The sequence below is a fragment of the Amblyomma maculatum genome, chromosome 7 (genome assembly GCF_055883805.1).
Source record: "Amblyomma maculatum isolate TAMU_Amacu chromosome 7, ASM5588380v1, whole genome shotgun sequence".
Classification (NCBI taxonomy): Eukaryota; Metazoa; Arthropoda; class Arachnida; order Ixodida; family Ixodidae; genus Amblyomma; species Amblyomma maculatum.
Window position 1 is genome coordinate 4,223,172 of NC_139350.1, and position 25,235 is coordinate 4,248,406.

A 25,235-nucleotide genomic window follows, 5' to 3' on the forward strand; every position below is an offset into this window, starting at 1 on the left:
CGCACAGTAGGTGTCCGGTCACTGCGGCGTTAGAGGCAGCTATATATAAGGCCTTCAAACTGGCTGCTGCCGTATGTTACCTGCTTCCCAATGGCAGCCCTCACGCAGAGAGAACTAGTGTTCCCACCAGACATGGCACGCGCGTCTGTCATCAACTTGCGTGTGGATCATATGTGACCCGCTAACGGCAGATGTGCCATGGACTATAATCTAGTGACGGCTGCCCAGTTGCGGCATGTTGAGATTGGAGGACTTCTATACGCTGCGGGGCTTTTACAAAGGCGCGTTACGAGGCGCAAAACGTCTACAGGAAGATGAGCATTATACCTCTGTTAATCTCAATATATATATATATATATATATATATATAGCAGATCAATCAAGGGGAAATGAGGGTGCTCGTTATAATACATGAAGGAAAGAAGCCAACAGTCGGCGAGGCCAAGGAAAGCGTTGGGGATGGTACTTTGTCTTTTTTTTTTTTTAATGTTTACTTGGATAACCACAGAAATTAGTAATGTAATCTGTTTAGGGGAAAGATAATTAGACACAAAGTAGAAGAAAAAACAACGTGCCGATGGTGGGATCCGAACCCACGACCTCCGAATAACGCGTCCGGTGCTCTACCAACTGAGCTACATCGGCCGCTGTCCCCCCTGCTACTTTCTTGGGTATTTATGTTGTCTGTATACGAACCTTGAGAGTGCTCACCAGCGCCACCCTCAGCCATAGCGGCGGACGTGGGACGTCCTTTGTTACCGCCAGCGTCACGTAGAACGTGATCAAGAGCGAGGGCGAAAGCTGTGCTAGAACCCTCTTACGCTACCTATGGCTTCAAGACTGCCAGAACCGAGACCCCCGTAAGCTACTAGCAGATCAATCAAGGGGAAATGAGGGTGCTCGTTATAATACATGAAGGAAAGAAGCCAACAGTCGGCGAGGCCAAGGAAAGCGTTGGGGATGGTACTTTGTCTTTTTTTTTTTTTTTTAATGTTTACTTGGATAACCACAGAAATTAGTAATGTAATCTGTTTAGGGGAAAGATAATTAGACACAAAGTAGAAGAAAAAACAACGTGCCGATGGTGGGATCCGAACCCACGACCTCCGAATAACGCGTCCGGTGCTCTACCAACTGAGCTACATCGGCCGCTGTCCCCCCTGCTACTTTCTTGGGTATTTATGTTGTCTGTATACGAACCTTGAGAGTGCTCACCAGCGCCACCCTCAGCCATAGCGGCGGACGTGGGACGTCCTTTGTTACCGCCAGCGTCACGTAGAACGTGATCAAGAGCGAGGGCGAAAGCTGTGCTAGAACCCTCTTACGCTACCTATGGCTTCAAGACTGCCAGAACCGAGACCCCCGTAAGCTACTAGCAGATCAATCAAGGGGAAATGAGGGTGCTCGTTATAATACATGAAGGAAAGAAGCCAACAGTCGGCGAGGCCAAGGAAAGCGTTGGGGATGGCACTTTGTCTTTTTTTTTTTTTTAATGTTTACTTGGATAACCACAGAAATTAGTAATGTAATCTGTTTAGGGGAAAGATAATTAGACACAAAGTAGAAGAAAAAACAACGTGCCGATGGTGGGATCCGAACCCACGACCTCCGAATAACGCGTCCGGTGCTCTACCAACTGAGCTACATCGGCCGCTGTCCCCCCTGCTACTTTCTTGGGTATTTATGTTGTCTGTATACGAACCTTGAGAGTGCTCACCAGCGCCACCCTCAGCCATAGCGGCGGACGTGGGACGTCCTTTGTTACCGCCAGCGTCACGTAGAACGTGATCAAGAGCGAGGGCGAAAGCTGTGCTAGAACCCTCTTACGCTACCTATGGCTTCAAGACTGCCAGAACCGAGACCCCCGTAAGCTACTAGCAGATCAATCAAGGGGAAATGAGGGTGCTCGTTATAATACATGAAGGAAAGAAGCCAACAGTCGGCGAGGCCAAGGAAAGCGTTGGGGATGGTACTTTGTCTTTTTTTTTTTTTTTTTTTTAATGTTTACTTGGATAACCACAGAAATTAGTAATGTAATCTGTTTAGGGGAAAGATAATTAGACACAAAGTAGAAGAAAAAACAACGTGCCGATGGTGGGATCCGAACCCACGACCTCCGAATAACGCGTCCGGTGCTCTACCAACTGAGCTACATCGGCCGCTGTCCCCCCTGCTACTTTCTTGGGTATTTATGTTGTCTGTATACGAACCTTGAGAGTGCTCACCAGCGCCACCCTCAGCCATAGCGGCGGACGTGGGACGTCCTTTGTTACCGCCAGCGTCACGTAGAACGTGATCAAGAGCGAGGGCGAAAGCTGTGCTAGAACCCTCTTACGCTACCTATGGCTTCAAGACTGCCAGAACCGAGACCCCCGTAAGCTACTAGCAGATCAATCAAGGGGAAATGAGGGTGCTCGTTATAATACATGAAGGAAAGAAGCCAACAGTCGGCGAGGCCAAGGAAAGCGTTGGGGATGGTACTTTGTCTTTTTTTTTTTTTTTTTTAATGTTTACTTGGATAACCACAGAAATTAGTAATGTAATCTGTTTAGGGGAAAGATAATTAGACACAAAGTAGAAGAAAAAACAACGTGCCGATGGTGGGATCCGAACCCACGACCTCCGAATAACGCGTCCGGTGCTCTACCAACTGAGCTACATCGGCCGCTGTCCCCCCTGCTACTTTCTTGGGTATTTATGTTGTCTGTATACGAACCTTGAGAGTGCTCACCAGCGCCACCCTCAGCCATAGCGGCGGACGTGGGACGTCCTTTGTTACCGCCAGCGTCACGTAGAACGTGATCAAGAGCGAGGGCGAAAGCTGTGCTAGAACCCTCTTACGCTACCTATGGCTTCAAGACTGCCAGAACCGAGACCCCCGTAAGCTACTAGCAGATCAATCAAGGGGAAATGAGGGTGCTCGTTATAATACATGAAGGAAAGAAGCCAACAGTCGGCGAGGCCAAGGAAAGCGTTGGGGATGGTACTTTGTCTTTTTTTTTTTTTTTTTTTTTAATGTTTACTTGGATAACCACAGAAATTAGTAATGTAATCTGTTTAGGGGAAAGATAATTAGACACAAAGTAGAAGAAAAAACAACGTGCCGATGGTGGGATCCGAACCCACGACCTCCGAATAACGCGTCCGGTGCTCTACCAACTGAGCTACATCGGCCGCTGTCCCCCCTGCTACTTTCTTGGGTATTTATGTTGTCTGTATACGAACCTTGAGAGTGCTCACCAGCGCCACCCTCAGCCATAGCGGCGGACGTGGGACGTCCTTTGTTACCGCCAGCGTCACGTAGAACGTGATCAAGAGCGAGGGCGAAAGCTGTGCTAGAACCCTCTTACGCTACCTATGGCTTCAAGACTGCCAGAACCGAGACCCCCGTAAGCTACTAGCAGATCAATCAAGGGGAAATGAGGGTGCTCGTTATAATACATGAAGGAAAGAAGCCAACAGTCGGCGAGGCCAAGGAAAGCGTTGGGGATGGTACTTTGTCTTTTTTTTTTTTTTTTTTAATGTTTACTTGGATAACCACAGAAATTAGTAATGTAATCTGTTTAGGGGAAAGATAATTAGACACAAAGTAGAAGAAAAAACAACGTGCCGATGGTGGGATCCGAACCCACGACCTCCGAATAACGCGTACGGTGCTCTACCAACTGAGCTACATCGGCCGCTGTCCCCCCTGCTACTTTCTTGGGTATTTATGTTGTCTGTATACGAACCTTGAGAGTGCTCACCAGCGCCACCCTCAGCCATAGCGGCGGACGTGGGACGTCCTTTGTTACCGCCAGCGTCAAGTAGAACGTGATCAAGAGCGAGGGCGAAAGCTGTGCTAGAACCCTCTTACGCTACCTATGGCTTCAAGACTGCCAGAACCGAGACCCCCGTAAGCTACTAGCAGATCAATCAAGGGGAAATGAGGGTGCTCGTTATAATACATGAAGGAAAGAAGCCAACAGTCGGCGAGGCCAAGGAAAGCGTTGGGGATGGTACTTTGTCTTTTTTTTTTTTTTTAATGTTTACTTGGATAACCACAGAAATTAGTAATGTAATCTGTTTAGGGGAAAGATAATTAGACACAAAGTAGAAGAAAAAACAACGTGCCGATGGTGGGATCCGAACCCACGACCTCCGAATAACGCGTCCGGTGCTCTACCAACTGAGCTACATCGGCCGCTGTCCCCCCTGCTACTTTCTTGGGTATTTATGTTGTCTGTATACGAACCTTGAGAGTGCTCACCAGCGCCACCCTCAGCCATAGCGGCGGACGTGGGACGTCCTTTGTTACCGCCAGCGTCACGTAGAACGTGATCAAGAGCGAGGGCGAAAGCTGTGCTAGAACCCTCTTACGCTACCTATGGCTTCAAGACTGCCAGAACCGAGACCCCCGTAAGCTACTAGCAGCTACTACTAGGCTGAGGGTGGCGCTGGTGAGCACTCTCAAGGTTCGTATACAGACAACATAAATACCCAAGAAAGTAGCAGGGGGGACAGCGGCCGATGTAGCTCAGTTGGTAGAGCACCGGACGCGTTATTCGGAGGTCGTGGGTTCGGATCCCACCATCGGCACGTTGTTTTTTCTTCTACTTTGTGTCTAATTATCTTTCCCCTAAACAGATTACATTACTAATTTCTGTGGTTATCCAAGTAAACATTAAAAAAAAAAAAAAAAGACAAAGTACCATCCCCAACGCTTTCCTTGGCCTCGCCGACTGTTGGCTTCTTTCCTTCATATATATATATATATATATATATATATATATATATATATATATATATATATATATATATATATATATATATATATATATTGTCGTGACGCTGGGGCTACGTCGACCCGGCCTTCACTTGGTAGCGTGCAGAGACTCGGGGTTGAAGTAGGATTGAATCTTCGAAGTTGGTGAAATATGTACAAGCAGGTTTAATGGCACTTTGAGAAACTTATTTACAAGATTATTTACACGAAAAAGAAGGGTACATCAGCAAAATGGCAAGCGTTAAGAGTTCATAGCGAGAAGCGACTGGATGAGCCGTTTACCCAGGGCTCAGAGCGACATTTCGTGCTCTGCAGCGTCCTTAAAACCCCCTATGTCCAGCCCCTCTCTGAAGATGCTGACCAACCAAATCCAGGGCACGCCCCTCAGGTATCGGCATCCAATCGAACACATCACTGCACTGATGGTCTGAAGCACTGACTGGTCCGGCATTCATTCGTTGGGCGTGATCACTTGTTGGCGGGAAAAGCTTGGGAACGGCGAGGAGAGGAGGTACATTTCTATTCTTCAGCAAAGAAACCACAGGCTGGTTCTGACAAGTGGTTTTACTTCTCAGAAACCCGAGTGCACGTGGCGCCGCATCCGCTCCCAGCATTGTCCGTTTTCGACAATTGCAAATCTTTCCTGCATTCCTGGGAAATCACTTAATGGCTGTATGCGTCATGCTCCTTTCTTGTCCTGCACGTCAGCGGACATGTCACTCTGTCGTCTCCTTTGAAAAGTAGACATTCCTCACTGGACGATAGCCCTTCTCGACTGGAAGGGTGAACAAAAGAAAGCACTTCCTGCTATTTCCCGCAGGGGGACGTTTCTTTGTGTTTTTCCAGACGTTCTCTTGACAGGGTCAATTTGGCATTTGCAGGTTGTCCACAAAGCAAGACAGGCTTACAAAACAGGATTCCTGGAAACAGGCTCACTTAGAGCCATTGGACCATCACCACATATTCACAATACTTTTCCATGCCCACAGGCGAACAATAGAGCGCGCAAATGCGGATGCACGGTCGTAACAGCCTCCTCCCCCGCCAGAAGAGTCACGGAGGGCAGCAGTCCCAGCTGCTGCATGAAGAGACGACTTAATGGCCTGCACGTGAACGCTTGAAGCTCGCTGTTGCTTGTCGCGTTGTCTCGATTGTTGTAGGCCAAATTGCTCGAGCTGTCTGAAACTCAACCACATGTCGAAGCAAGCACTCGGCTCCCGTCTGAAGAGACCAGGTTAAAAGAAAACTGCCATTGTTGTTCGAGAAAAGCCCACTCTCAAGACGTTCAGGACCCACGTATGCCTAGAAAACCAAACGTGCTGCTTTACATAGTCACACATATACAAGCGCACGGAAAAAAAAAAAAAAAAAAAAAAAAAAAAACCTGATTATCAATTTCGATACATGGTGAGGAACATCTCGGACCGCTTAGAAAGAGCGGCTAAGCGCGTCCGCATTCCCATTTAACTTCCCCTTTTTGTATCTTATTTCAAAATTGTACTGCTGTAAAATCAAGCTCCACCTGAGAAGGCGACTGTTCTTCGATGTCGCAGTTTGCAGCCAAGCCAGGGGACAATGGTCCGTCTCTACGGTGAATTTGGCCCCTCCAAGATAGCACTGCAATTTTTGAATGGCCCATACAATGCAAGCGCATTCTTTCTCTGACGCGCAATAAGCCCTCTCTCTAGAACTCAGTTTTCTGCTCAAGTAGAGCACGGGGTGCTCATTACCGTCGTCATCTCTCTGGCAGAGAACAGCACCTAACCCTCGATCACTGGCATCACACTGGACCGTGAATTCTCGGCCATAGTCTGGAGCTCGCAATACCGGACGGCTAATCAGCACAGCCTTCAGGTTTACGAAGGAGGCTTCCTTTTGTTCGTCCCAGACTACATTTGTCGGTTCTGTCCTGCGGAGAGCGTCGGTCAGAGGGCTAGCCAAAGCTGAATAGTTAGGGATGTAGTGATTGTAGTATCCAGTCAGACCCAGGAATGCTCGAATTTCCGTCTTCGTGCTCGGCCGCGGGTAGTCTGCTACCGCAGAAATCTTAATCTCGCTGGGTTTCCTGAAACCTTGACCTACATTGTGACCCAAGTAGTCCACGGTCGCCCTTGCCAGGCAACATTTCTCGGCCTTTACGGTTAGTCCAGCTTGACGCAAAAGGCTCAGTACAGCTCTTAGATGTACCATATGGTCCGCCCATGAGTCGGAAAAAACCGCAATGTCATCTAAGTAAGGCACTGCGAATGTTTCACACCCCTTTAAAACCCTATCCATGAGTCGGGAAAAACAAAATGGAGCATTTTTGAGCCCGAAACTCATCATTGTTGGCTGGTAGCTGCCCGTCGGAGTGACGAAAGCCGCGTATCTGCTGGCGCGTTCAGTGAGCGGTACTTGCCAGTATCCTCGAGTAAGGTCCAGCGTAGTCACATATGCCGCTCTACTGACCTGTTCTACTCTCTCCTCAATATTCGGAATAGGATACACTTGATCCCTGGTGAGAGAATTTAGCTTTCGGTAGTCTACCACAGGCCTAGGGTCTTTACCTGGAGCTTCTACTAAGATCATAGGCGAAGCATAATCGCTTTCCGAGGGTTTTATTACTCCTAATTCCAGCATGCGAGTTACTTCCCTATCCAGAATTTCTCTTTGCCTTGGAGAAAATCGGTAGTACCTTGATCGCACTGGCACGTCTGAAGTCAGCTCAATATCGTGCTCAGTCAAATCAGTCCTGCCTGGCCTGTCCACGAAGCAGGCCTCAAACTCTGTTATTATTTCGCCCAGATCGGACAGCTGGGATTTCTTTAGTTCTCCTCTCTGCTCTGTCTTTCTGAGAAGCTCCTGAGCGTTGCTTCCTTTTCCGCTGAGGCAAATCAAGTTATCCCCCATCTCCTCGGGAAGGTTTAACGTTAGATTTACCACGGTTTGCTCCATAGCTAAGTCCTCTCGGTTTTCACTTAAAAGTCTCGTTAGATTACTAGACGCTGGCGGCAAGAGGTTACTCCCAAGGACGTCCTCATTCCGCGTCTCATCAAGCTCACTTTCAAGTTGACTTATTTGAGATGCCTTGCTCTCAAAGTTTTCTGACCCACTGTCTTCCGCATCGACCACTGTTTTAGCTGTCGTTTCCTCCGCGGTGGATTTTTCTGGAATGAGCAGTGTAGCTAGTTCTCGCGCTTTTGAACGTGTTAAGGCTTGCACAACTCTGTCTCCGAAAAGGATGCCCCTCTTTCGCAGTAGCATGTCCGATTTGTTGGAGAACAAATACGGATAGCATTTAGGAAGCTTTCCTGAAACGGCAGCCTCGGTTGTTAATTCGCCGAAAGGGCCCTCGATGACCACGTTCGCGATTGGCAAGCACACACTCTGTTCCTCCACTACCTGGCGAATCCATGCACACTGTCCGGTATAGTCGGAAGGCGACACATACGCCGGATGGACAACATCCATCGTTGCGGCCGAATCGCGCAGTACCTTGCAAGGCTTCCCGTTGACTACTAGGTCATGCAGGTAGGGTTCTAAAAGCTGCATATTTTCATCGCAGTCACTGACATACGAGAAAGCAATCTTTTCTTTCCGGCAGTTGACGGCAATGTGACCCTGCTCATTACACCTAAAGCATGTGAGCGGCTTCCTAGCCTCAAGCTTGTTCTTTGTGCTCTTCGCGTTGGTCACTTCTCCACTTTTCTCACTGCCGTCCTTTCTAGGACGTTTGCCTGAAAAAGCCTTCCTTTCTTCGTTTGCAAATCTAGCAAAGTGCCTTTTCTGACGGTTATTCACTCTCAACTTGGGATTGCGGGGCCTATCCACTGCTGGGTTGCTGAATTGTCGGCGCGAAGCATACTCCTCAATAAGTTCGGCAGCTTCAGTTGCCGACTTAATTTCGCCTCGGTCCTGTAACCAATTTTTTTCTTTTTCTGGGAGGCAGTTATAAAACTGCTCCAAAAGAATTCGCTCGACTACAGCGTCCCTATCACTGTAGGAATCAGTGCTCTTTAGCCACTCGCCCAAATTAACTCTTAAATTGTACAGGAATTCAGGGTAACTCTCGTCCCTGGACTTAGTAGCGTTCCGAAAACGTTGTCTGAACGCCTCGGCGCTAAGCCTATACTTTCTCAGAAGGCAAGCTTTGACCTTCTCGTAGTTGTCCGCGTCCTCCTTGCTTAGCCGCGCGACAACCTCCGCTGCCTCGCAGGGCAGAACCGTCAATAATCTCTGAGACCAAGTGTCTCGCTGGAAGGACAGTTTTTCGCAAGTTCGCTCAAAGTTAGCCAGATACAGACCGATATCCCCTGATATCACATATGGCTGCATGTACTTTGACATCTTGAAATCTGCCTCCTTGTTGAGACGAGGTACCGCTAGCTGGGGACAATCGCCCGACCTCTTGCTCAACTCTAGTTCTAATTTCCGGAGCTCAATTTCTTGGTCCAGCTTTTTTGCTTCTCTTTCAAGCTTCTCACGTTCGTGCTCCCTTTCCTCTTTTTCCCTCTCAAGTTCACGCTCCCTTTCCTCTTTTTCCCTCTGACGTTCGCGCTCCCTTTCCTCTTTTTCCCGCTCTTTCTGCTGTCTGAGCTGTTCCTTTTTTTGCCCGATGAGGTTCCATGCTTCACTGAGCTCCTCATCATCGGTTCCCAGATCAGTGATTGCCTTTATAATCAAGGGTTTTCGTGCCAAACCACTTGTATCAATTCCCAATTCCTCACACAATAGCAACAGGTCCGGTTTCTGCAGCTTTTGTAGGTCCATGATCGCTCCGAGTGTCGGCTACTTCCAAAACAACAGTGCAAACTACCAAACCTAAAGGCGTTTCAACACTTTTTACCAGTTCTAAAATCTAACCCTGTTCTAGAACCTGGTCCACATCAGAAGAAAAGCCAAGCACTCACCCACACATGCGATCGATGTTCCGAGCTGCCCTCTTGTTGGCCGATTGTTGCTCCTGCTTGTTGCCTGAGATGCCACCTCCGATCACCAGATGTTGTGGCTTGTAGCTTCAGATCCACCTCCAATCACCAGATGTTGTGGCTTGTAGATTCAGATCCCAACGCTGGTCACCAGTTGTCGTGACGCTGGGGCTACGTCGACCCGGCCTTCACTTGGTAGCGTGCAGAGACTCGGGGTTGAAGTAGGATTGAATCTTCGAAGTTGGTGAAATATGTACAAGCAGGTTTAATGGCACTTTGAGAAACTTATTTACAAGATTATTTACACGAAAAAGAAGGATACATCAGCAAAATGGCAAGCGTTAAGAGTTCATAGCGAGAAGCGACTGGATGAGCCGTTTACCCAGGGCTCAGAGCGACATTTCGTGCTCTGCAGCGTCCTTAAAACCCCCTATGTCCAGCCCCTCTCTGAAGATGCTGACCAACCAAATCCAGGGCACGCCCCTCAGGTATCGGCATCCAATCGAACACATCACTGCACTGATGGTCTGAAGCACTGACTGGTCCGGCATTCATTCGTTGGGCGTGATCACTTGTTGGCGGGAAAAGCTTGGGAACGGCGAGGAGAGGAGGTACATTTCTATTCTTCAGCAAAGAAACCACAGGCTGGTTCTGACAAGTGGTTCTGACAAGTGACAGAAACCCGAGTGCACGTGGCGCCGCATCCGCTCCCAGCATTGTCCGTTTTCGACAATTGCAAATCTTTCCTGCATTCCTGGGAAATCACTTAATGGCTGTATGCGTCATGCTCCTTTCTTGTCCTGCACGTCAGCGGACATGTCACTCTGTCGTCTCCTTTGAAAAGTAGACATTCCTCACTGGATGATAGCCCTTCTCGACTGGAAGGGTGAACAAAAGAAAGCACTTCCTGCTATTTCCCGCAGGGGGACGTTTCTTTGTGTTTTTCCAGACGTTCTCTTGACAGGGTCAATTTGGCATTTGCAGGTTGTCCACAAAGCAAGACAGGCTTACAAAACAGGATTCCTGGAAACAGGCTCACTTAGAGCCATTGGACCATCACCAAATATTCACAATACTTTTCCATGCCCACAGGCGAACAATAGAGCGCGCAAATGCGGATGCACGGTCGTAACAATATATATATATATATATATATATATATATATATATATATATATATATATATATATATATATATATATATATATACACTGGGTGTTCCAGCTAACTTGAACCAAGGGTGACAAAATAATATACTTGAGGTAGGTCAGTGAAACCAGTTGCATACAACTGCCAGCCTCCTTGCGCACTAAAGGCATTTTTTTTTGTTTGCAATTGCTTAATTGGCTAATTATGTTATTTTTTCTCATTTTTTAAATGTTGACTTTAGACCAAAAATGTGAATTGGAAAGTTGGAGAGCGCCTTCAGAAACCCCGTTCCAGTAATTCCGATAACGAAAGTGTCACGTATATCTTTTTTCCCAGGCTCAGAAGAAAGCCCGCGAAATACAAATAAAACCACGTGACTAGCCCATTCGCGTGCCACTATTGTGGTGCTCTCAGTCGTGGTTTAAGTGAGCAAAATCAGCTGCAGCCGTGTCTTCTCGGCCCCGGTAAAGCGGCAGGCCGATATGCCTGCGATGGCTTCTTCGCCCGCTTCAGACAGGCGGCCCACGTGACGTTGCAAGTAGCAGCGAGAGCGGCAAGGCCTTTGCATACCTTCTTTCCCGTCAGCGAACGTCACGACAAGCGGAGGAGCGATAAGGTATCAGCCACTGAATGTGCGCGTAAAGGCTTGGGTAAAGGGGCGAGATGACGTCATGTGACTCAACTCAGATTCGCGCTCGCACCTTCATTTTCTGGTACTTTATCCTCATCCGCCTGTCGTGACGTAGGCTGCAGGGGTTCGCAGGCCTTCCCAAGGTCTTGGTGGCGACGGGCGAGCTCGAGCTCGCTCCAACCATTGCCAACATTTCAGCCTGCCGCTGCAACGGGTTCATCGGGTAACGGCCCCAGCTGATTTCGTTCGCTCAAACCACGACTTAGAGCACCACAATCATGGCGCTCAAATGCTCTAGTCATACGGTATTATTTGCAATTCGCGGGCTTTTTTTTTTTTGAGCCTCGAAAAAAAGATACACGTGAGACTTTCGCAATTCCTGGAATGGGGTTTTCTGAAGGTTCTCTACAACTTTCCAATTCACATTTTTGGCCTGAGGTGAATATTAAGGAAGTTACAGAAATTTACGTAATTACCTAATTAAGTAATTGCAAACTAAAAAATTGCCTGTGGTGCACAAGGAGGCTGGAAGTTGTATGCAACTGGTTTCACTGAGCTACCTCAAAGGTATTACTTTGTAACCCTTGGTTCAAGTTAGCTGGGACACCACTATATATATATATATATATATATATCTACGCGATATTCGGAGGTCGTGAATTCGGTTCCTACCGTCGGCACGTTGTTTTTTCTTCTACTTTGTGTTTACTTGTCTTTCACCTAATCAGATTAGAATACTAATTTCTGTGATTATCCAAGTAAACATTAAAAAAAAAGACATAAAAGTACCATATCCAACGCTTTCCTTGGCCTCGCCGACTGTTGGCTTCTTTCCTTCATGTATTATAACGAGCACCCTCATTCCCCTTAATTGATCTGCTTGTAGCTTACGGGGGTCTCGGTTCTGGCAGTCTTGAAGCCATAGTTAGCGTTAGAGGGGTTCTAGCACAGCTTTCGACCTCGCTCTTGATCACGTTCCACGTGATGCTGTCGGTAACACAGGACGTTTCACGTGCGCCGCTATTGTTGAGGGTGGCGCTGGTGAACACTCTCAAGGTTCGTATACAGACATTATAAATGCCTAAGAAAGTAGCAGGGGGGACAGCGGCCGATGTAGCTCAGTTGGAAGAGCACCGGACGCGATATTCGGAGGTCGTGGGTTCGGTTCCCACCATCGGCACGTTGTTTTTTCTTCTACTTTGTGTTTAATTGTCTTTCTCCTAATCAGATTACAATGAATTTCTGTGATTATCCAAGTAAACATAAAAAAAACACATAAAAGTACCATCCCCAACGCTTTCCTTGGCCTCGCCGACTGTTCGCTTCTTTCCTTCATGTATTATAACGAGCACCCTCATTCCCCTAAATAATCTGATATATATATATATATATATATATATATATATATATATATATATATATATATATATATATATATATATATATATATTTACGCCCCGTCGGACGGATGCGGCGCTGGCCATCGAGCCGCCCTAGGACAATCAGCGACCAGGCGCCTTACCTCGGCTGCTTTTCAGGCGAAAACCTTTCTTGGCTCTTCGGCAGGAAATGTTCGCACTAACTGACACTAAAGAAAAAAAATTGTCTCTGCCTGGAATACAACCACTATCCCTCCGATCTACTGCCGAGAGCGCGAAAACTGCACGTCGGGCTTATGAGAAGACGGTCACAATTCACCTTGTCAAGCCGGAGATTATAATACTGATGATAATAACAATGCAGTTAGCGATAATGATGAAAGTAAGATGATAATTACACTGCGATTAGTGATAACGATGATGGTAGTAGCGATGAGCATTGCAGTGCATTTAGTTCATAATAATGATAGTAGCGATAGCTATGATGATGATTGTAAGGATGACAATGACGATGCAGTTCAGTTAGTGAGAACAACCCTTTTTGGCCATCACCATTTCCGCTCTTCAGTAGACTTAAGCGCAGTCCTGTAATATTTTTTTTTACGTTGATCTGTGTGCGGGAGAGAATGATAGGACGTTTCCTGCGCGTAAGCAGCTAGTGTTCTGTACATAGTCTAGCATGATTACATGGGTATCGCGTGGACGTCAACCAAGAACAAAAACAGCGCCATTTCCGAGAATCTTTGGGCGTGGTATAAGGCAGATAACAGTCTCCTCACTATTGTAGCTGTTTGCAGCGTTCACTCCTTTTTTATCGAGGCTTTTATTATAAATATATATAATTTTTTCATTCTCGTTCGCTTTTCAGCGAACAAGCAATGATAGTATTGATATCTGTGACTGCGCGTTTCAAAGCTACACCACTGGCTAGTGCAGCGTCAAGGCGTGGCGCATGAATAATTCGCTCGCTATCTTACACCAAGCTCACTGCTGAGGCAAAGCGTAACACCACCATTGCCAGATCATGTCAAGTGTGCATGGTTGTATCGTTCGTGAAGAACAGCAGCTCGCCACAATGACAGATGGTCGCAATTAACATGTACCTTAAAACAGGGAGAGAGAGAAACACATGACCCTATGTCAGTCGCTGGGACGATTGTCATAGCCCAGAAGAGCTAACGTTTCTGTAATGGGGTGCACAGAAATCACGCAGGATACAGTCCTTTTACAATTCGTGTTCATCTAAATGCGGCTGCCGGCGCACACACCGCAAGTGATACGTCACAGTTCTGCCGCAGCCTTCTTCCGCTGCCTTTGCCGCCGGAGGGAGCACGAATTTACGAAGCCAAACCCAGCACCCGCTTGCAATATAGAAACTTATTGTCGCTATTTCTCTACGGTCAACTTCCCGCTGTGTCACTAAAATCACTAAACCCTTCCCGGCAACATTTTCTTCTCTGTTTATTTCTTTCTCCTAAGACATTTGCGTTGCGTTTCTTCGTTGGCTGTCCTGGTCCTTAGTTGCCTTTCGCTTTCCTCTTTTTTTACTTTTCCTTTTCCCGATCATATTTAGGAAAGCAGCACGGTCATCCGATACTTTCCGACTGTTCGAGTCTCATAGATCAGGAACAAGGCCCTATTAGATTGAGCAAAAGCCAGCTTGATGGTGATGGTGAGGCGCACGCAGTTGTCAGTGCGGTTTTCCCACGCAGAGTCGATTGGGTCCGCAGCAAGCTCAAGGCACACAGTCAGCGTTTACCCTGTGTCTACACTCCCATTCAAACAGACAATGTGCGCATCCTCCTTTTCTTAAATGCTTCGCGAGTACGGAAACGCTTGTGAAAGTTACTTTGGCTTACAGCTAACATTTACAAAACATTAAGCAACCAGCACTTCAAGCAGTACAACATTGTTAAAATCACATAATGACAGGATCATACTCTAAAAGCGAGGATTAAACATTCTAACTCGTAAGTGCAACGCTGAAGCCAAGCTTGCACGCTTTCGGAATGTCAAAGTTCATGAAAAGTCCGCAAGAGCTGCGATATATCTGACGGAATCGTTCTCTGCCACGCAATCCAGCCATTTCGCCAAACTCGTCCAGCACCATTGCCCACCACCGAGTTCGCGCGCAAACGCTGAAGCAAAGCACTGAAACCAACATAAGCCTTCAAAAACGAAATTGGAACAAGATTCTAAATATCGCAAATAGCAGCCAATTGACCGCCCAATGTGAACCTGCTGAAAAGCGAGACTTCACTTTAAAAAAGAAACACAAATAAAAAGAAAGTACTGGCCCTCCCCCAGTCAGTCTGAAGACACAGACTCGCACTTGCCAGCGAATACATATTACGAAACGATAACTCCTCGCGCTTAATATTGCGCTGATAATTTCCTCTCTCTCTCTCTCTTTCTAATCAGGCTTCAACGAATGTCTTCATGGTCCTCACTAGCCTAACTTCTCTCTCTCCCTTTTCTTTCCCGCCAGCCACTACTCGGGTGCTTAAGATATTACATAGCAGTTCCCGCGGCCGACAACTTTAATTCTTTTCCTGACTTTTTGAATATTATTTTAATGAGCACCTACCACTACCACAAGGCCTGAACACCTGCAAAAAATCTGGACAGGAAGCGCGAACTGTAGGCAAGCACAAAGAAGGGAAGAAGGAAAAAGCTTTGTACTCTGACCTCAGTAGGTCCGCCAACTTTTCCCAGAAAAGAGGCATCCGCGGTCGATGCTTGGAACACTCCTTGTCAGAGTACTTCTAGCACCGTGCAGCGGAAGAAAGAAATGTCAGAACCGGATTGAGAAAACGTTTCTCGCTCTTTGCCGGGTGACGCGACACTGTATGTTATCGACGAAGCGGTTTAAGAAAAAAAAAACCGCTAATATTTTAATAATTGAAGCACTGCAATTCGAAAAGACGCTTTGAATTATTAAAGTGTACGGTAGAAGACAAAACGTAACACGCAATAACTTACTCTCCTATCGGACTAGAGGCGACGCGAAGTGACTCGCTCATTTAGACGAAGGCCCCGCAAAACGAGTTCTGTTCTCAATCGAACATACATGTTGTTAAGAGAGGGTTAACGCGGCACTGGATATTATGTGGGGATATACTGACAGGTCATCCCAAAGCGGTCGCTTGGTGTCGTGATGCGTGCTCGTCAAGATCTGAAATTGATGGACTTTTCAATTGTCACGCCCACAACAGTAAACGATCAAATTGGCAGCGCAGCACAATATACGCGAATAACCGAAGAGTAGGAATGCGCCAGACGAAAGGAAGGACATTTTGTGCCATCTCGACCTTCCAGTCAGCGCGCAACAAAAGTTAGAGGGGGCTAACCGAACAGGGAAGAAGCCTGTGGATAGGTCCTCAGCACTTCGAAAGTGGGAGTAAGTGCCTTTTAGGCCGGTCATGCTGATCGCTATACAGAGCCGTGGGCGCTGAAAGTAAAGGGGCCAAACTAAAGTGTGACGCTGACCAGTTAAATGATTGCTATATTCTCTATATTCTAGCAGGAACTGTAACTACACACCACGGCAAGCCCCGAAGTTGCCAGCAGATTCAGCAAATTATATCTGGTGTAGTTCACGGCTAGGGCGCTCGACTACTGTTCCCAAGAAAGCGGGATCGAATCCCGGCCTCGGCGGCCGCTTTTCGATGGAGACGAAAAGCAAGGCGCCCGTGTGCTGTGCGATGTCAGTGCACGTTAAAGAACCCCAGGTGGTTGAAATTTCCGGAGTCCTCCACTACGGCGTCTCTCATAGCCTGAGTCGCTTTGGGACGTTAAACCGCATGAACCAACCAACCAGTTCACGGCTAGATTTCAGCCCTCACACAGCACAATGCAACGCAAGCCAATGTTTGCGCCTTCGGCGCTTATCGTGAAAATAGCATTCATGTAATGAACGGTTCTCTGTACACACAATCAAATTTGAATTAAGAACGAAGCTTTGAAATAAAGAAAAAGTGATTTCCTGTCCTATACTATGAACTTAGGTCCCTTTCGTTCACACCCACGCAGTGCTGTTGATGAACTGGCGGGTGTTGCCATCAGAAGCTGCGGTGATTGCTCCGCCTGTAGCCGGTAATGATATGTGAAAAGCATCCACACCTACCAAGTGGCCGAGTTTCCTCTAAAAACTCCACACAGTATTCTGTAATTTCTCGTCGCGCACTTCGCGAGCCTTTGGGAAACACTGCACTGGAGGCGTTGTCCAATGAAAGAGTAATTTTACTGAGTTTGTAGCAGGGGGCGGCAAAAAGTTAGGTGGGCGGATGAGATTAAGAAGTTCGCAGGGGTAAAGTGGATGCAGCTAGCACAGAACCGGGTTGTGGAGAAATATGGGAGAGGCCTTCGCCCTGCAATCGGTATAGTCTGGCTGATGATGATGATGATGATGATGATGATGAAGATTTAAATGTCTGTCAGCTCGGTCGATTAGCTCTCGAATCTTCTTCAAACCGCGTTTTCTACGTCTTTTTGTCAGGGAAATGAAGTTAGATTGGTTCTTTGAATGACTGATTGATTGACTCACTGAGTGAAATCAAACAATGCGTTCAATCTCATCGTTCATCTCTTCATGAAGTAACTGTATACCAGCAAGCTCGTCCTGTGAAGGGGGGAAGGAAGGGGGGGGGGAGGTTCGCACAGACTCAAATGAAAATTTTGACCAAAACATATCTAACATCAAAGGAAACTGCGTTTGAGGTCAGTATATTTATAACACCTCCCCCGTCATACCATGTTACCTGCCTTTTGCTGCTCGTTTTTTCACTCCTGCAGTTTTTATTATAATATCGATTGGGACAGTTCCTCGCGTATGCCACTCAGATTCATTCCGATCTGTTCAAAGTGAGGCAGTCTGGAACATTACGGGGGACACTCAAGCTGCGCCTTTAAGAGTATAAAGCGATAGCTTATAGCTACCAGCCCACGCGCCAAGTGCGCGGTTGTATTGCCCTGGCCGCGGGCAGCACGAGCGGAAAGAAACGATTGCCATATGGGGATGTGAGTGCGCGCGAACGGCCATGGTAGGCGCGCCTTTCCGCTGAACGGCTCAAACCGCTCAAACGTCTGGTGGCTGATACCTCTCGAACGGCCAGTGCAAGAAGAGAGATGCTGGCAGCAGCAAAAGATCGCCTTCGAAATGAGACAAAGCGACCAGGCCAGCGGGAGGGCGTTCCGAGAATTGCGCTCGCGGCCCACTGCGGTAACGGCGACGAAGAAAGGATGGCTGGAAAGAAGAAATCGGCGGAGCTCGGGAGGCCGTAGACAAAAGTGAAAGGAGAGAAAGGAAGGAGGAGTCAGAGGGCAGCGGTGGCTCTGAACAAGGCGGCGATTTGGACTAACTGAACTCGAGTATTTAGACGAAAGGCACTCTGAATGAAATGAAGTGTTCGCAGTTGTGTAAATAAATTTCTTGTAACTTGGATTTTCAAAGAAGGACGGATCAAGAGACCTGACTGATTCCACGTATAAAATCCCGCTTTAACCATGCCGTTATGAAGTGCTTGCGTGTCTTAGGAAAGAGAGAAACGCTTTATTTATTGGTATCGTGAACGCAACGGTCTTGGCAGGTTGATTCTGATATCATCCTCCCATACGAAAGAAGAGACCCGAATTGGAAATTCCTGCCAAGCGTAATGTCAGCCAACCCTACATCCAGTTAATGTTCGGCCATGTCCGCTGCCAGCTACCGCCTGCTAGCTCCATGATCATGATTGTTCCCTCACCACATATATATTGTCACTTAGTGGTGACAAGGCCGTTTACTTCAAAAGACACAGGCTTGATGGTACTGAAAGTAACTCTTTATTGGGCTGACTTGCGCCCGCAAAAGAGCTAAGCAACTCGGCGGCGGCGATAGCAACAAACGTGCTCGTCGATCGTCGAACAAAGAAGGCCCGTCACAGTGTCACACTCGTCGACGCTCAATTTAAAGGCTGCTCAGAACAATCTAGATAGCGTCGCCAACTGCTACTAGCACAACATGGAACATTCTAGAAACATACGCAAGTGATCGGAACCTTCGAGACTGGTGTCGGCGCATCTTTCGCGACAAAAAAAAAAAAAAAATGATAACGCGTCGTATCGCGACAACGAGCATGAACAAACACGGGATACAGAATTGATACGCCTGCCAGAATCACAGTGATAAGGCCGCATGCCGGCGGCTGTTAAAAAATGAAAAATACAGTTTTGAATGTTTCGTGGTAATATATAGGCGCCGGCGGGCGACCGCCGCATCGGGTATTCGTTGAACAAGGCCTTTAACAATATCAGGTTAAAATACTGGCCATAAACAGTTTTAAACAAGTGTTATGCTAGCCAAAGCTTTTTGGTCGGTTTTAGATGTGTAGAAAAATCCAGGAAATTTTTTTTATTTAATCATATCTGCAGCAGGACATTACACTACATTACAGAACAGTCGTATCTTTTGAAGATGGTTTGGTTTGGTTTGTGGGGTTTAACGTCCCAAAGCAACTCAGGCTATAAGAGACGCCGTAGTGGAGGACTCCGGAAATTTCGACCACCTGGGGATCTTTAATGTGCACTGACATCGCACAGCACACGGGCGCCTTACTTTTCGCTTCCATCGAAAAGCTGCCGCCGAGGCCGGGATTCGATACCGCGTTCTTGGGAACAGTAGTCGAGCGCCGTAACCACTGCGCCACCCCGGCGGGGAGTATCTTCTGAAGAGTATCATCACTGTGTTTTCGCCACATGTTATTTACAACGTATTAATTACGCTAGGCCGATCCCTGAAATTTCGTCCACATCCTTAAGCAATGCCTTGCCACTTAACCTGAGAACTTCACGCGGATTCGTGATTTTTCTATAAGAAATTGTGGCCCTGGCGGCGTTGGCTTGGAACGCCATAAAATTGTCATTTTTCTGTCCAAGCTGGAACTTTATTTTTATCTCTAACGAGGCGTGCAGTGCCCATGCTGGAAACCACGGCTCTTTCGCCGACTTCATCGTTTACCACACTTCCATTGATGAACATGCATCGAATGGTATGTTATTTATAACACGCAAAAAGACTTGGCAGCCCTACCAAAAGCATTATTTGTAATGAGTTAGATTTCTTTGCTTCTGTTGTTGCAATGTCGGGTCCTAGGTGCAGATGTGGTTCGTTGAGTCCAACATGTTGCAGAAGGATGACACGGTTGGACGTTTCTTCCCGGTACAGATATGCAAAGGAATTTATTTACACTATATACACAATATTTACACTACGGCCAGTGCGATCGCAATGAATCTGTAAAGATCATCGCGCTACTCGTAGCGGTTCCTCATTCCTCGGTGCGCACTCAGACCTTGACATGGACCGACCACTCACTCCTCCGACCCTGTCCAAGTCTCCTTTTTGGTGACAAAACACTTTCTTGCATAAGTTAACCCAGAAATTTGAGGACCATCTGAATGACCAATCGGGAAAGCGTTTACTGGAACCAGTCGGAGTGTGTTCTTTAAATTTGAACAAAGCAATAGCAGACTGGTTTACTTCGAGCACAGCTTGCTCCAGGATTTCGTTCAATATATTCCCCTTGAATACTATGCAGAGAGACCCAATCTCCCAAACAGCACTGTAACCACAAAGTCACGTTCAAATGCCACATTCACCAGCGGTGCCCGCAGAACAGATACATACGGATATGGCGTCTGTACTTGGTTGGCCGGCCATCGACGAGGCGCGGCCGAAAACCATTTAAGCACCCCATTTCAGCGTGGCGGCTCGCACGTGTTTTTACTGGGGTGTACGTCCGTAGCCGCCCTCCGCGTTACACTTTACAACCATCCCAAGGCAGCTTCTCCAAAAAGGCCATCAACCACTGCATCCGGACAATGCGCGGGGAGCGCCACACAGTCACCGTCGCCGAACGCGCGCTTCCCTCCAGAATCCTTCCTGTCGGAACGGTTTTTACTTTACCGCTCGACATCCCTCTGCAAGCAGCAGATCGCTCCCTTAGTTTAACGAGGGCAGGACAACTGGGGTGGGGACGATACGAGGAGCCCCTTAGAAAAAAAAATGATTCAAGGCACAGACAAACCCGACCTCCGTGTGTGCCCACCGCCCAGCGGCCTGCAAACCAAACCTAAATAAAACAGGAAGGAAAACATGCTGATAGCCTCAATAATTGCTATTTTATAATCAAACCCTAGCTACGGCCGGCGAGCATACAAAAAGACACGGAGTGGATTGCAAGATGTAAACTAAAGCGGGGCCAACACGAGAAGCTTGCAGAGAGAGCTATTTACAAAACAAAAAGGCACACGAATTCAAGCCGGTCGCGTGAAAGTTCACCGGCACTGTCTGCAAAAATAACTAAGCTTGAGCCGCCACAACAACAATAAAATTATAATAAAATGCGCTGTATATACAACCCTCATTTCGGAATGCCTGCATCACCGCCGAGGTTTCAACTGAGTCAAATGCTTTTTCGTAATCAATGAATGCTATGTATAAGGGCTGGTTATATTCCGAGCATTTTTCTATCACTTGGTTGATGGTATGGATATGATCGATAGTAGAGTACCGCTTCCGAAAACCTGCTTGATCATTTTCTTGATTGAAGTCTAAGGTTGTCCTGATTCTATGAGCGATTACCTTAGTAAATATCTTATACGTAACAGACAGTAAGCTGATTGGTCTGTAATTTTTAAAGTCCTGACAGCCGTACGTGAAAGTGCTGGAAGATATATTAGTGGCTGCACAGCAACAATAGTTCTGCATAAAGAAAGTAACAAAATTCCCATAAAGAAAGGAGTTAGGCAAGGAGACACAATCTCCCCAGTACTATTCACAGCTTGCTTAGAGGAAGTATTCAGAGACTTGGAATGGGAGCAGTTAGGGATAAGGGTAGATGGAGAATACCTCAGTAATCTGCGATTTGCTGCTGACATTGTTTTGCTAAGCAACTCGGGGGATGAACTACAAATAATGGTTGATGACCTAGACAGGGTAGAAAGGTAGGCTTGAAAATCAATATGCAGAAGACTAAGGTAATGCTCAACAGCCTCGGGAAGGAACAGCAGTTTACATTAGGTAGCGGAGTGCTGGAGTAGTAGGCGAATATGTCTACTTATGACAGGTGTTAACTGCAGATCCGGACCATGAAAAGGAAATAACAAGAAGAATAAGATTGGGATGGAGCGCATTTGGCAAGCACTCGCACATTGTGACTAATAGCAGCTTACCGGTATCGCTCAAGAGGAAAGTATACAACAGTTGCATCTTACCTGTACTCACCTATGGGGTTGAAACGTGGAGGCTAGCCAAGAGGGTTCTACTTAAGTTCAGGACAACCCAGAGGGCTATGGAACGAAAAATGGTAGGGGTAACATTGAGAGATAGGAAGCGTGCAGAGTGGATCAGAGAAATAAGTCATGTTACCGAGATTCTAGCGGAAATTAAGAAGAAATGGACATGGGCAGGACATGTAGTGCAATTAGAGGATAACCGATGGTCGCTTAGGGTAACAAACTGGATTCCAAGGGAAGGAAAGCGTAACAGGGGGCGGCAGAAAGTTAGTTCGGCGGATGAGGTCAAGAAGTTCGCAGGGGTCAAGTGGATGCAGCTACCACAGAACCGGGTTAATTAGAGAAATATGGGAGAGGCCTTCGCCCTGCAGTGGGCATAGTCAGGCTGATGATGATGATGATATACAACCTGCGGTCGCGTTGTGTCATATTGGTTATTAAACACGCGTGCGGCACACACCATAAGCGGCGGAGGGGTGGGGGGGGGGAGGAGACTGATAACAACAGTACGCACTACAGCGTTTAAGTGCTGTTGGTTCGTTCCTGTGATGCATTTTCGGACGGAGTTGAACTCGGTTAATGCTCCGTACTACAGAGTTTTGCGTGGTTTAGCGTTTGATTTCGGATTTACGCGTCGGGGCCTTTTCAACGATATGACTTGAATTTGTAATTTAAAGATATATTATTCATCACATTTAAATAAATAATGACCATTAACTAAGACCGGCAATCAGGGTAGTAAGCTAAAGATATAAGCTATCCAATGATATGACTTGATGTTATAATATAAATTTCATTTTTTCATTTCTTTATCTGATGAATGGTAAACAACTGAAACGTGCATCTAGTTCAGTGTGTTTATAGACGACATAAGCTATCCAATGATATCTCAATTCTTGTTGTAGTGTAAATTTCAATTTTTAATCAGTAATAACTAATAAAAGATGGCATAAGCAAGCTGTGCAAATGGCACCGTGCAATTATACCCTACGTAAGCTATCCAATGATATATTACTTGCAGTCGTGGTGTAAAGTGTATTTTTAATCACAATTAGCTAATTATCTATAAACAATTAGGACGTACTATTAGTCCAGTGCAATTTGTACTTGGCAGACTGCCCAACAACAGAACACGTGTGGCTGTTTACTTGACATGAGCTACATCGCCGCTGAAGACAGTGTACACACATGCCATACGCACAATCTACACCGTTAGGAGAAAATTAAAGATCACCGCAGAATCTGCATTGGAGTAATGCGAAAGGACGGATGCTTCTGTTGGCTGCTTCTGATTTCTTCTAGTTGCTTGATTCCCTTCTTGTTTACCCATTTTAGTCTTTGGTACTTTAAATTGCGCTCCAATCCCTTCCTACGTCCGTTTTTGGCTCTACTTCCGGTTGCGTGACATCACATCCCTGACGTCACATTAATTCATATCTTGTTTACCCATTTTAGCCTTCGGTGCTTTATAATTGCGCGCCAATCCTTTCCTATGCTCTTTTTTGGCTCTACTTCAGGTTGTGTGGCATCATCCTTGACATCACCCTAATTGACGGGTTTAATTATTTTACTATTTGATAGATTCAAATGTGGCGCCAAGCCATTGGTTAATGAGACCATTTTCGCCTTTATTTTACAATTTTACCTCTAATTAATTACCTAATTAAATTATTGCCCTAGTGATTTTTTAGACCAAGCATTATGTCACCATCGATTGACACCACTCGTTAACCTATACCACTTCTCAATTACAACATCTGCGGGCACGATTTTGCGTGTTTGCTTTTCATTGATTACCAAATTACCTTATAGGCCTAATTATTTTTCGGACACAACATTACGTCACTCTCTATGGATTGACTCCACTCATTAACTACTACCATTTCTCAATTGCTCACAACTGTTGCAGTCAAGTTTTACATTTTTTCCTTTAAATAATTATCTAATAACGTATTGGCCTAATAACTTTTTGGTCACAACATTACGTCACCTTCTATCTATTGACACCGCTCATTAACCGCTACTACTTCTCAATTAATTACAACTGCTCCGGACACGATTTTGCTGATTCGGTATGCGGAAGAAGTCTGTGAACATAGCGAATGCTTTCGCATTAATAAGCCAAGTAATGCTATGCACTAAAAGCTAACCCGCGAACAACGGTCATACCCCTCTCACAGCAAAACAAAGCTCCAAACCCGCGGCACAAAGCCTCCGCCGAATACCGGCGCTGACGAGGCTGTTAAAGATGCACCAAACTAAAAGAGCGAAGAAGCAAGCGCCACAATCATTCTTCCTCTAAACCACAGCCATCCGCTGTCGTGTGCATCCCTCCCACTCTTGCCGCCAGCAAAATAGACATCCTTCTCTTTTCCCCCAGTGAAAAAAAAAAACAAACATATGAAAGGCGCCGTCTCCTCCAAACACGGTCGCGCGCACCAGCAGTCAGGTCTGTAACGTCTCCGAGGACGTCATGACTTCGCCTTCGAGGAGCAACCAATCCTGCGAGGCCCCGCTTGACAGGAATACATTTTCTGATCAGAAAAAAACAAGAGTAGGAACCTGCTGCCTTCAATCAATTGTAAACAAATTTAAATTGTTTTGAAGGTAAAAAACACTGCACTACTAAAAGTCCGGGAAACATTTTATAGCTTGCCAATTGGCGCAGTAGTCGATGATTGAATAGCAAGAAGTGGTGTGTTTTTGACGAAATTCTCATAGGCCCCATACATTGATTTTACGATTACCCAGGAAACCTGTGTGTTCTATCTAGGTAGAAAAAATGATTAAAAGAAGAAACTCCGCGAAGCTTATAAGAAGTAATCGGGGGAAACAACTGATTACTCTTATGCGTGACGAGCTATCGATTTTTATTTCTCAGCACCATTCAGTTTCGCAGCATCGCGCCGCTGGCTGCCGCAGGATGGCGCGAGGCGTTTTCCGAGGCGCGTGAGGCAGAATCCGGGGTAGGTAGAAGAAGAACAACAACAAGAACGGCGGACCTACTATTATGAGCTGTTCGTTCTTCAGGAAATGTGTCCACCCGTGATTTACTCGGCAACATGTTTCGGCTGCTTCCGGGCTCATATTTAGACCTTTAAGCTGGCTTCAATCACACCGCAAAGCAA

General features: G+C 46.5%; 7 non-coding genes across 7 annotated transcripts; all 7 read right to left on the minus strand.

The window, feature by feature from the left end:
- Window positions 1–572: 572 nt before the first annotated feature.
- On the minus strand, window positions 573–645 carry TRNAT-CGU (transfer RNA threonine (anticodon CGU)). The gene has a single exon. It is a non-coding gene; the product is annotated as a tRNA-Thr (tRNA).
- Window positions 646–1,076: 431 nt separating this feature from the next.
- TRNAT-CGU (transfer RNA threonine (anticodon CGU)) lies at window positions 1,077–1,149 on the minus strand. The gene has a single exon. It is a non-coding gene; the product is annotated as a tRNA-Thr (tRNA).
- A 429-nt stretch (window positions 1,150–1,578) lies between these two features.
- TRNAT-CGU (transfer RNA threonine (anticodon CGU)) lies at window positions 1,579–1,651 on the minus strand. Its single transcript has one exon. It is a non-coding gene; the product is annotated as a tRNA-Thr (tRNA).
- Window positions 1,652–2,086: 435 nt separating this feature from the next.
- Window positions 2,087–2,159, minus strand: TRNAT-CGU (transfer RNA threonine (anticodon CGU)). Its single transcript has one exon. It is a non-coding gene; the product is annotated as a tRNA-Thr (tRNA).
- A 433-nt stretch (window positions 2,160–2,592) lies between these two features.
- On the minus strand, window positions 2,593–2,665 carry TRNAT-CGU (transfer RNA threonine (anticodon CGU)). The gene has a single exon. It is a non-coding gene; the product is annotated as a tRNA-Thr (tRNA).
- Window positions 2,666–3,101: 436 nt separating this feature from the next.
- On the minus strand, window positions 3,102–3,174 carry TRNAT-CGU (transfer RNA threonine (anticodon CGU)). Its single transcript has one exon. It is a non-coding gene; the product is annotated as a tRNA-Thr (tRNA).
- A 936-nt stretch (window positions 3,175–4,110) lies between these two features.
- TRNAT-CGU (transfer RNA threonine (anticodon CGU)) lies at window positions 4,111–4,183 on the minus strand. The gene has a single exon. It is a non-coding gene; the product is annotated as a tRNA-Thr (tRNA).
- Between the last annotated feature and the right edge of the window lie 21,052 nt (window positions 4,184–25,235).